This window comes from Hypanus sabinus (genome assembly GCF_030144855.1).
Source record: "Hypanus sabinus isolate sHypSab1 chromosome X2 unlocalized genomic scaffold, sHypSab1.hap1 SUPER_X2_unloc_28, whole genome shotgun sequence".
In the NCBI taxonomy this organism is placed as follows: domain Eukaryota; kingdom Metazoa; phylum Chordata; class Chondrichthyes; order Myliobatiformes; family Dasyatidae; genus Hypanus; species Hypanus sabinus.
The window spans coordinates 176,730-187,020 of NW_026778999.1; the positions used below are offsets into that span (position 1 = coordinate 176,730).

Genomic DNA, 10,291 nt, shown 5'->3' on the forward strand with positions numbered 1-10,291 from the left:
GCCTTGTGGGATTCCATTCTCTATCTCATAGACACAAACATGCCGACCGTTACTTGGACTGTCCATACAAAAAAAAACTCAGAAAAAAATACAATGACCCCCTTACTCCTAATTTAATCAAAAGTCCTTTCTTCCATATCATTTCCCTTTTCAGTCTCAATACTGCTATTACAACATCTTTATTTAATTGTGCTTTCCGAATATCATCCTCCAAACCTAAAACTGAATCTAATGTCATTTCACACTTCCAAAATCCACTCTAATAAAACACTTTATCACCACTCTTTCCAAAATATAACTCAAGCGCTTGATTACCATACATTCCATAAGTTTACATAAATGAGACTTTCACGATATAGGCCCTTAACTAGAAGGATCAAATGGGGATCTACCAGGTTTTCAGGCACTACTATTTCCATTTTCCATGAGGAAAGTGGATGCACAATTCAAATATTTAATATTTTACAAATGCAAATTATATACAATTACAATTTCAAATATCACTCTTTCCTGGAGACACCTGACCTGCATTATTAATAGACTTCTTAAATTCATACAAAGAAATCTCTCCATCTGTGATACTATCATTGCTGCAGCAGACTTCCAACACATCAGGGTATTCACTGAAAAAACATATCCCTATATTGTTTAATTTCTTCACTTAAATTATCCTGATTATGAATCTCATCAAATGACCCAGCCAGTAACCCAACCTTCCCTGTTTCAGTAACAATCATTTTGCCCTCAATAATCAACACTGGAATATTATGATCCCCACAAATCCCCCCATTTTCTAAATCATATCCTAAACAATTCCAAGTTTGATATCCCTTCCAATATTATCTCCATATAACCTCCAGTAAATCACCTCCTTCCTCACCACGGCCTTTGCCCTTTTATTGTTAATAATGTAACTCGGAGACAGATGCACCATCACATAAAAACTCACATTTCTCCCAATTTGCTTCCTGTCCCGTTATAAATCCAAATCCAAACTCATAAAGACAGGAAGGCTGACTGACGTTCACATAAACTAATCACCCTCCGAGTTCCCATTTGAGCGACAGGCACTGCAGCCAATGACAGCAGGCGTCAGTGTTAGGTCTGAGCTGCGATAGGCTGGAGGAAATCGCCACATGACCAGCCCCTCCTCTTCCGCTCCGTCGCCATGGCGGAGATCAGCGAGTCGCTTCTGTCGGTGTCGCCGGCCTCGGCGCCCACAAGGACGGGTGTGATTCCCCTTCGCGCCTCGGTGGGTCTGTTTCGGTGCCGTCTGTGGTGGCTGACGAAACATGCTTTGACAGGGAGCGAGCGAGGTCCAATGACTACAACTCCCAGAAGGCCCCACTGATGACGTTGTGGTGTTGTTTAGGGGTAAGGTATAAAAGCAAAATGGAGGAAAATGTAATGCATTACGTTTTCTGGACTGTGTCGTGCCTTCAATAAACAATTAAACTAAAAGAGAGATTCCAGCGAGAAATAGATAGAACATAGAACAATACCGCACAGTACAGGCCCTTCGGCCCACAATGTTGTGCCGACCCTTAAACTCTGCCTCCCAATCTTAACTTCCTCCATATACCTGTCTAGTTGGCACTTAAACTTCACTAGTGTATCTGCCTCCACCACTGTCTCGGGCAGTGCATTCCACGCACCAACCACTCTCTGTGTATAAAATCTTCCCCCTTGAACTTCCCTCCCCTTACCTTAAAGCCATGTCCTCTTGTATTGAGAGTGGCGCCCTGGGGAAGAGGCGCTGGCTCTCCACTCTATCTATTCCCCTTAATATCAACTATACCTCTATCATTTCTCCTCTCATCAGCCTTCTCTCCAGAGAGTAAAGCCTTAGCTCCCTTAATCTCTGATCATAATCCATACTCTCTAAACCACACAGCATTCTGGTAAATCTCCTCTGTACCCTTCCACAACATTCTTATAGTGAGGTGACCAGAACTGGACAGAGTACTCCAAGTGTGGCCCAACCAGAGTTTTACAGAGCTGCATCATTACATCGCGACTCTTAAACTCTATCCCTCGACTTATAAACGTTAACACCCCATAAGCTTTCTCAACTACTTTGTCTACATGTAGCCCCAGATCCCTCTGCTCCTCCACACTTCCAAGTATCCTGCCATTTACTTTGTACTCTGCCTTGGAGTTTGTACTTCCAAAGTGTACCACCTCACACTTCTCCAGGTTGAACTCTATCTGCCTCTTCTCAGCCCACTTCTGCATCCTATCAATGTTTTTCTGCAATCTTTGACAATCCTCTTCTCTATCTGCAACATCACCAACCTTTGTGTCTTCTGCAAACTTGCCAACCCATCCTTCTACTCCCACATCCCGGTCGTTAGTAAAAATCACAAAAATTAGGGATCCCAGAATTGAAACTTGTGGGACACCACTAGTCACAACCCTCCAATCCGAGTGTACACCCTCCACCACAACTCTCTTTCTGCCGGCAAGCCAATACTGAATCCACCTGGTCAAACATTCCTGGGTCCCAGACCTTCTGATTTTATGAATAAGCCTACCGTGTGGAACCTTGTCAAATGCATTACTAAAATCCATGTAGATCACATCCACTGCACTACCCTCATCTATATGCCTGGTCACCTCTTAAAAAATCTCCATCAGGCTTGTTAGACACGATCTGCCCTTCAGAAAGCCATGCTGACTGTCACTGATCAGACCATGGTTCTCTAAATACCATCCACCTCTGCGTGTTTCCCATTCCCCAGTGTACTACGTCAGGTATATGTAGCCTCAGGTCCCCCGGGCGGGAGGGGGCAAGAGAGCAAATGCTCCGGGGGCCCTGGCCTTCATCCTATGGGGGGGGGGGGGAGAAGGTCTGCCACCCCTGTGGTGAGGCGCCTTGGTGGCTGAGGTGGGGCATTTCCTGTCTCAGGAAATCTCTGAGTTCTGCCCTCAGGCAGTTTCAGGTAAGGGAGGTGCAGAGGGTGGGTTGGTGTGGGCATGGTCTGGCTGGGTGGGGCGGTCTGGGTGGTCTTGTTGCAGCTAGATTTGCCCCTGTAATGCAGAGAACGAAGTGAGATTGGGGAGAAAGACGGGGGAGTGGGGAGAGGAAAGAAGGGGGAGTGGGGCCTGTGAGAGAGAGGGCAATAGAAGGGAGTGTGGGGACCGGGAGAGAGACGGGGAGTGGATATGAAGAGACGGGGTAGTAAAAGAGAAAAGGGATTGTAGGGGGAAAGAGAGAGAGAGAGAAGGGAGAGTGTGGATTGAAAGAGGTAGAAGTCCGAGTGGGGAGATGAAGAGAGATGAGGAAGAATAGGGAATAAGTGACGAGTAAGGGCAAGTGTGTTGTGGAAGAGGGATTCCGGAGAAAGGGGAGTACAACAGTGTCACTCCACTCTTCAGGAAGCGAGAGAGGCAGAGGGAAGGAAACTGAAGGCCAGTTGGTCTGACCTCAGTGTTTGGGAAATGTTGGATTCGATTGTTAAGGATGATGTCTCAGTGCTCTTTGGGCAAATGATAAAAAGGGCCGTAGTCAGCATAGTTTCCTGACAAATCTGTTGAAATTCATTGAAGAAATAACAAGCGGGATAGACAAAAGACAATCGGTTGATGTTGTGTGTTTTGAATTTCAGGCCTTTGAAAAGGTGGCAGACATGAGGCTGTTTAACACGCTACGAGCCCATGGTATTACAGAAAGAGTCTAGCACAGATAAAGCAGTGGCTGATTGACAGGAGGCAGAACGTGTGAATAAATGGAGCGTTTTCTGTCTGGCTGCAGATGTCCAATGGCATTCCACAGGGGTCTGTGATGGGACCGATTATTCTCTGCTATATGGCAATGACTTGGATGATGTATTTGATGGTTTTGCTGCAAAATCTGCAGAGGAACAGAGATGGAGGGAAAGGTAGTTCTGAGGACGTAGAGAGGCCACAGAAGGAGCTAGACAGATGGAAACGGCAGATGGTATTCAGAGCATTCATTTCATGAGGACTGAAAGGTAAAAGCAAGGACGAAATGTTGGAACATTAAAAAGCTCTGGTGAGGCCTCACTTGTATTTTGAGCAGGTTTGAGCTCCTTGTCTTAGAAAGGATGTGCTGAATCTTGAGGGGGTTCAGAGGAGGGGCATGAAAATGGTTCCAGTATTGAATAGGTTGTCATATCACCATTGATGTCTCTGGGCCAGAATTCAGAAAAATAAGGGGTGAACTCGTTGAAGGAGGAGCCTTGATAGAGTGGATGTGGGCAGGGTTTTTCCTGTGATTGGTGGGTCTAAGACCGGATGAGACATGAGGGCATCCTGTTAGAACGGAAATGAGGAGGAGTTTCTTTAGCCAGAGTGGAGAATCTATGGGATTCTTTGCCACAGGCAGCGGTGGAGGCCGAGTCTCTCTGTACATTTACTACAGAAGGTCATATATTACTGATTGTTCAGGGTGTTAAAGGATACGGGGAGAAGACAGGAGATTGGGTCTGTTGCGAAATTGGATCAACCAGGATGATATGCTGATATATTGAAACAGAGTGGATGGGCCGAATGTCCTAACCTGCTCCAGCACCTCATGGTCTTATGGACTTTCTGCCTTTTGAACACTTCTGTCTCTTTGGGATGTGTTTATCCTGCGCTTTCTGAATTGCTTCCCGAAATTCCACCCATTCTTGCTTTGACGTTATCGGTGCCAAAGGTCTTTTCCAATCACTTTTGGCCAGCTCCTCTCTCACGCCTCTGCAATTTCCTTCATTTCACTGCAACACTGCATCTACGTTGTGCTTCCCCTTCTCAAATTGCAAATTCAATCCCGGTTCATTGCATCACGCCCTAACCAGAATAGCAGATCCCTTAGTGCAGTGGTCCCCAGCCACCAGGCCGCAATGTATATTCTACTGGGCCGCGAGGAACCGAAATGATTTGGCGATAGTGGGTTTAACCACGAGCTGCTCTCTGAAGCCACCTCGCAGGCATTCTAGAAATCCTCCCTCGGGGCATCCAGCACTAACCGGGTTTTCCCAATCGATTTGTGTACTGAAATCCCACATGACTATTGTAACGTTGACCTGCTGACTTGCATTTTCTATCTCCCGTTGTGGTTTGTAGACTACGTCCTTACTACTGTTTGGGGGTCTGCACATACCTTCCACCAGGGTTTCTTTGCACTTGCAGTTCCTCAGCTCTCCCCACAGCGACTCAGCACCTTCCGACCCTATGCCGGCTCTTTCTGATGGTTTGATTTTGTTAAGTTTACCAACAGGGCCACGCTGTCAGTGTATGCCAGTCTGTCGCTCCTCCTCCACGTCAGTCTGTACAATGCGCGCATTCAAATGTAATACCTTCAGCCTTTTAGATTCTGTGCGTCTTTTCCATTGCAACTCATCCTGTCGACTGCCAGGTTGCCCGATCAGCAGCCTCTCATTGCCAGCAGTCTCACAACATACTGTCTCTGTCTACAAACCAACCACCTCATTCTCGTCAGTAGCACATCGGTTCCCAAACCCCTTACCTAACTCCCAAAATATCTTTTCAGGGCCTGCTGACATTTTCTACCTGTCATTGGTGCCAATATTTACCAACAAGTCTGGTTGCTCGCCCTCCCCCTTTAGAATGCCAGGGACCTGATCGGAGTCATCCCTGTCCCTGGCACCTGGACACATCTCACCATCCGGGTGACTCTATCGCCAGCACAGAACCGCTGGCCGTTGGTTGACAACAGAAGGAACTCTCACTCTGTTACGGCGGAGGGAGTATCGGGTGAGAGTTAATGTTCTGGAAATGGTTTCCCTCATGAATCAGAGGGAATGAAAGGTTGGAGAGGCTTCAGTTGTTTCCTCTGTAGCCATGGGGGCTGAGGGGAGACCAGAGGCAGACTGAGGCTGAGTAGAGATCTGAGAGAAGAGAACCGGCATCGTTTGTTCACCAGGTGAATATCTCAATTACCAGAGGATGTGATTTCAAGGTGAGTGTGGGACAGTTCAAAGATGATGTTTACCTGTGTCCCGGTACTCCACTCTGCTCCACAGTCCTCTCTCTCTCCCTTTCTCCCTCTCTCTATCCCCCTTCATTTTCTTATCTCCGTCTCTCTCTCTCTCTCTCTCTCTCTCTCTCTCTCTCTCTCTCTCTCTCTCTCTCTCTCTCTCTCTCTCTCTCTCTCTCTCTCTCTCTCTCTATACATATACAATTCCTCAATTTCTCTATCTCCTCTTTTCCTCATCCGTACTCTTTTACACCCTCCCACTCTTTCCTCCAAACATTCTTCCCTACACAGTCACTAACCTGCATCTTTCTCTTATTGTCTCTTACTCCGTTTTTGCCTAACCTTTCGCTTGCTGCTCTTTCTCCCTAATTCCCCCTTTCCTGTAGCTTGCTGTCTCCGCCACCCACCCGTCCAGACCAGCACCCCTCCCTCACCCCGCACTGTGATGACGGTTTTACACACTCAGTGGATTACAGATGTTGTATAATTTCTCGTCGGTTGGAAAGATTCAATGTTCTCTCAGAAGATAAAGGCTTGTGGTTTGCGGGAGAGGCCTGTTTGTTTCCGTTTAGTGTGCTACAGAACAGTCGGTGGAGGAGTGTGGAGAAGGGAGGAGAGAGATTGTAAGTGAGGACGTAAGAGAGGGGGAAGAAGAGGGGAAAGCAGAGGGGTAGAGAGAAGGGGAAGAAGAGGGGAAAGGAGAGGGGTAGAGAGAAGGGAAAGAGAGAGAGGGAGAGAGAGAGCGAGAGAGAGAGAGAGGACAGGCAGAGAGAATGAGAGAGGGGGGAGAGAGAAGAGGAGAGGAGAGGTGAGGAGAGGACAGTTGCTTTCAATGAATCAAAGTACAGTGATAACCTTTGATTCGCAAGCCGCCCATAAAGATTAATTCTTCACCTCGAGACTGGGAGTGCGGGGTCGCGAAATGTGAGGGGCCAATTAATTACATCCAAGATGTACTGAACTTGTTCACAGCTCTCTGCAGTGTTTCCGGTGGTGGCCAGTGCTGTTGCCGTGACAACACGACTAGTTTCCGCAAAGGATGTGTTCTGTAAAAACAGATGATGGTCGCCCAGGAGGCGCCGATTTTCTTCAGCCTCTCAAAGAAGCAGAGATGCTGCTGAGCTTTCTTGGCGATAGTGTCCTTGTGGCTGGACAAGGACAGGCTGTCAGTGGTGTTCACTCTCAGGAGATTGGAGCTCTCAACCCCCTTATCCTCTGCCGTTGATGTAAACAGGAATGTCGGCATCGCCCCGGCTGACTTCCTGTTGTCAGTAACCAGCTCTATTGTGTTGGTGAAATGGAGGGGGTGGGGAGTGTTTATACCAGGTCACAAAGCTCTCCAGCTCCGACCCGACACGCGGGTGAAGAAGGTTTACTGGAGTAAATTCCAACCGTGTGAAAACAGCACTGGCTCTGTGAACACGGGTGGAACTGTCCAGACGGACTGAGGGATCTATTTCCGCGCTTTCCCCGAAACTCGTCCTTCTCTCTCACTTTTCTCCCTTTCACCTTCCTCTCTCTAGTCTCTCTCCGCTTCTCCTCTCTCATCCCAAACTCTACTATCCCTCCCCTCACTCTCCTCCATTACTCCCCACTCCCTCCGCCTTACACCACTCTCACTCTGACCCCTCACCCTCTGCTTACTCCCAACCTTCCTGAATCCTGCATCACTTATCTGCTGTCGCTTCCGCAGGACACGGATTTACTCAACTTCCGGTGACTCTGATTCACTATCAAAGATAGAACGGGTAAAGTGCCAGGGGGAAGTTGAGAAGCAGGAGATACTGGGAAGATGGAGAAACAGGACTGAATGGAACCAGACAGGAGAGGAATTTCACTCTCACCCTCTCCATCTCCCTATACGTCTCCAACTCTCTCTGCCTCTCACTCTTTCTCTCTCTCTCTCTTTCTGTCACCCTCCCTCTCTCTATCACCCACTCTCACACTGTCTCTCTCTCTCTTTTCCTCTCCCTCTGTCTGTCTCCCTCTCTTTCTCTCTCCATCTCTCCCACTCTATCTCTCTCCCTCTCTCCCTCTCTCTGTTCTCTCTCTCCCCCTCTCTTGCTCTCCCTCTCTCTCTCACTCTGTTCCTCTCTCTCTCACTCTCTGTTCCTCTGTCTCTCTCTCACTCTCTGTTCCTCTGTCTGCCTCTCTCCCGCTCTCTGTCTCTTGCTCTCCCTCTCTGTCTCTCACTCTCTGTTCCTCTCTCACTCTCAATTCCTCTCTCTCTTCCACTCCATCCCACCCCCTCTCTCTCCCTCTCTCTCACTCACTCTGTTTCTCTCTGCCTCTCTCCCCCCTCTGTCTCACTCTCTCTCCCCCTCTGTCTATCTCCCTCTCTCTCTCTCTCACACTCTCCCCTCCCTCTCACTCTCTCACTTCCCACCCTCCTCTCTCTCCCTCTCAATCTCTCCCTCTCTCTCTGTCTCTCTCCCTCTCTCTCCCGCTGTCTTTCTCCCTCACTCTCTCCCCACCCTCTCTCTGTCTGTTTCTCTCCCTCTCTCTCTGTTCCACTCTCTCTCCCTCTCTCTCTCCCCCTCTCTCCCTCCCTCCCTCCCTCTCTGTCTTTCTCTCTCACTCTGATACTCTCTGCCTCTCCCCCTCTCTCTCTGTCTCTCTTTCTGTCTCTCTCACTCTGTCTCTCTCCCCCTCAGTCTCCCTCTCTCTCTGTCTCTCACACAACCTCCCCACCCACTCTCTCTCCCTCTCCCTCTCTCACTCCCTTCCCAACCTCCCTCTCTCTCCCTCTGTCTTTGTCTCTCCCCCTCTCCATCTCTCTCTCTCTTTCAGTATCCCTCTTTTTCTGTCTCTCTCCCTCTCTCTCTATCTCTCCCACTGTCTCTCTCCCCCTCTCTCTCTGTCTCTCACTCTCGGTACCTCTTTCTCTTTCTGTCTTTCTCCCTCTCTCTCTCTCTCACTCTCTGCCCGCGCTCTCTCTCTGTCTGTCTCTCTCCCTCTCCGCCCCTTTCTCTGTCTCACTCTCTCCCCACCCACTCTCTCTCCCTCTCTCCCCACCCACTCTCTCTCCCTCTCTCCCCACCCACTCTCTCTCCCTCTCTCTCCCTCTCTGTTCTTCTCTCTCTCCTCTCTCTCTCTTGCTCTCCCTCTCTCCCCTCTCTCTCTCTTCCTCCCTCTCTCTGTCTTTCTCTCTCTGCCTCGCTCTTTCTGTCTCTCTCTCACTCGCTCTCTACCCCTCTGTCTATCTCCCTCTATGTCTAACTCTCTCCCCACACTCTCGCTCTCTGCCTCTCTGTCTCTCCTTCTCTCTCTCTCTCTGTCTCTCCCTCTCCAACTCTCCCTCTCTGTCTCTCACTTTCTGTTCCTCTCTGCCTCGCTCCCCCTCTATCTCTCACTCTCTCTGTCTCTCTCCCTCTCTCTGTCTCTCTCTTTCTAACTCTCTCCCTCTCACTCTCGGTCTATCTCCCTCTCTCTCTGTCTCTCTCCCCCTCAGTCTATCTCCCTTTCTCTGTCTCACACAATCTCCCTAGCCACTCTCTCTCCCTCTCTCACTCCCTTCCCACCCTCCCTCTCTTTGTCTCTCCCCCTCTCCATCTCTCCCTCTGTCTCTCTTTCTCAGTCTCTATCCCTCTTTCTGTCTCTCTCCCTCTCTCTCTGTCACTCCCACTCTCTCCTCCTCTCTCTGTCTCTTTCACTCTCGGTACCTCTCTTTCTCTTTCTGTCTCTCTTCCTCTCTCTCTCTGTCTCTCTCCCTCTCTCCCGCTGTCTTTCTCCCTCTCTCTCTCTCTCTCTCTGCCCGCCCTCTCTCTCTCTGCCTCTTGTCTCTCTCTGTTCCTCTCTCTCTCTCTCTCTCTCTCTCTCCCTGTCTCCCTCTCTCCCCCGCTCTTTTCCTCTCCCTCTGCCTGTCTGTCTCTTGCTCCCTCTCTCTTTGTCTCTCTCTCCCCTCTCTCTCTGTCTCTCTCCCACTGTCTCCCTCTCTCTCTTTTCCTCACCCTCTGCCTGTCTCTGTCTCTTGCTCCCTCTCTCTCTCCCTCTGTCTCCCTCTCTCCCCCTCTCTCTTTTCCTCTCCCTCTGCCTTTGTATCTGTCTCTTGCTCTCCCTCTCTGTCTGTCTCTCTCTCACTGTCTGTTCCTCTTTCTCCCTCTCTCTCCGTCTCTCTCTCACTCTCTCTAAACATATACAATTCCTCAATTTCTCTATCTCCTCTTTTCCTCTTCCGTATTCTTTTGCACCCTCCCACTCTTTCCTCCAAACATTCTTCCCTACACAGTCACTAACCTGCATCTTTCCCTTATTGTCTCTTACTCCGTTTTTGCCTAACCTTTCGCTTGCCTCTCGTTTTCTCCCCAATTCCCCCTTTCCTGTAGCTTGCTGTCTCCACCACCCACC

At 49.1% G+C, this 10,291-nt stretch overlaps 1 long non-coding RNA gene across 1 annotated transcript; it reads left to right on the forward strand.

Moving 5' to 3' along the window:
- The first annotated feature begins 958 nt into the window (after positions 1-958).
- LOC132385847 (uncharacterized) lies at positions 959-7,526 on the forward strand. The gene is made up of 2 exons (XR_009509313.1): positions 959-1,374; positions 6,917-7,526. It is a non-coding gene; the product is annotated as an uncharacterized LOC132385847 (long non-coding RNA).
- The last annotated feature ends 2,765 nt before the right edge of the window (positions 7,527-10,291 follow it).